This window comes from Trichechus manatus, unplaced genomic scaffold (genome assembly GCF_000243295.1).
Source record: "Trichechus manatus latirostris isolate Lorelei unplaced genomic scaffold, TriManLat1.0 scaffold00037, whole genome shotgun sequence".
Lineage (NCBI taxonomy): Eukaryota > Metazoa > Chordata > Mammalia > Sirenia > Trichechidae > Trichechus > Trichechus manatus.
The window spans coordinates 12413147-12415138 of record NW_004443973.1 but is presented as its reverse complement, the minus strand read 5'-3'; positions in this window follow the sequence as shown (position 1 = coordinate 12415138).

The window sequence follows — 1992 nt, the reverse complement described above, 5'->3', positions numbered from 1 at the left end:
TTTTTTTTACCAAATCCAGTATTTTAGAGTGGAAATTAAGGGTTGGACTGGCCACTCCTAGGGAGGAAGATACTACATTTAAACAGAGCTCACCACAATAACTCATAGCTATAGGCAATAGGCCACAGTGAAAATTTTTTTGATTAAAATATAGTTGATCTTTGAGTAAGTTCAAGAGCTTCAATGTTGTCTATCTAGTTGCAATGGAAATTATATAGGTATTTAAAACTAAATAAGGCTGTCACATGGAGAAGACAGACGATGTCAGCTAACTTTAAATAAATGTGATTTTTTAACTAAGTTAAATATTTTACTATAAAAGTTACATGTCTTGCTTTCATGGAAACTTTTTCTTTTGTACTTTAGATGAAGGTTTACAGAACAAATAGTTTCTTATTAAAGTTAGTACACATACTGTTATATGACATTGCTTAACAACCCCACAACATGTCAACACTCTCCCTTCTCGACCCTGGGTTCCCTGTTACCAGCTTTCCTGTCCCCTCCAGCCTTCTAGTTCTTGCCCTCGGCTGCTGTGTCCCATTAGTCTCCTTTTGTTTTATGGGACTGTCTAATCTTTGGCTGAACAGTGAACCTCGGGAGTGACTTCCTTACTGTCTTAATCATCTAGTGCTGCTGTAACAGAAATACCACAAGCGGATGGCTTTAACAAAGAGAAATTCATTTTCTCACAGTCTAGTAGGCTAGAAGTCCAAACTCAGGGAGTCAGCTCCAGGGGAAAGCTTTCTCTCTCCATTGGTTCTGGAGGAAGGTCCTTGTCCTCATCAATCTTCCCTCAGACTAGGAGGCTCTCTGTGCAGGAACTTTGGGTCCAAAGGAGGCGCTCTGCTCCAGGCACTGCTTTCTTGGTGGTATGTGGTCCCCAGTTCTCTGCTTCCTTCCCTTTCCTTTTACTTCTTGTAAGATAAAAGCTGGTGCAGGCCACACACCAGGGAAACTCCCTTTACATTGGCTCAGGGATGTGACCTTAGTATGGGTGTTACAATCCCACCCTAATCCTCTTTGAAAAAAAATTACAATCACAAAATGGAGGACAACCACACAGTACTGGGAATCATGGCCCAGCCAAATTGATACACACATTTTTTTAGGGGACATAATTCAATGCATGATGCTTACAAAGCTAAAAGGGTGTCCAGGGACAATACTTCCAGTGTTTCTCCAGTCTCTGTCAGGCCAGTAAGTCTGGTCTTTTTTGGTTAGAATTTTGTTCTACATTTTTCTCCAGCTCTGTCCAGGACCCTCTGTTGTGATCCCTATCAGAGCAGTCAGTGGAGGTAGCCGGGCACCATCTAGTTGTACTGGACTCAGTCTCATGGAGGCCATGGTAGTTGTGGTCCATTAGTCCTTTGGACTCTTTCCCTTATATCTTGTTTTCTTCATTCTCCCTTGCTCCCAGAGGGGTGAGACCAGTGGAGTATCTTAGATGGCTGCTCACAGCCTTTTAAGACCCCAGATGCTACTCACCAAGATAGAATGTAGAACGTTTTCTAAAAACTATGTTATACCAATTGAGCTAGATGTTCCTCGAGATCATGGTCCCCACAGCCCTCAACCCAGTAATTCAGTCCCCCAGGGAGTTTGGATGTGTCTGTTGAGCTTCAGTGACCTTGCCTTGGACAAGTTGAGCTGGCTTCCCCAGTATTGGGTACTGTCTTACCCTTCACCAAAGTTACCACTTATCTATTGTCTATCTAGTGTTTTTCCATCCCCATCCCTCCCCTCCCTCGTAACCATCAAAGATTGTTTCTTTTTGTGTGTAAACCTTCTCATGAGTTTTTACAGTAGCGGTCGCACACAGTATTTGTCCTTTTGTGATTGACTTCTTTCACTCAGCATAAAATTCATCTATGTTATGAGATATGTCCCAGATTCATCACTGCTCTTTATCGTTGCATAATACTCCATTGTGTGTATGTACCATAGTTTGTTTATCCATTCATCTGTTGATGGGCATCTAGGTTGTTTCCA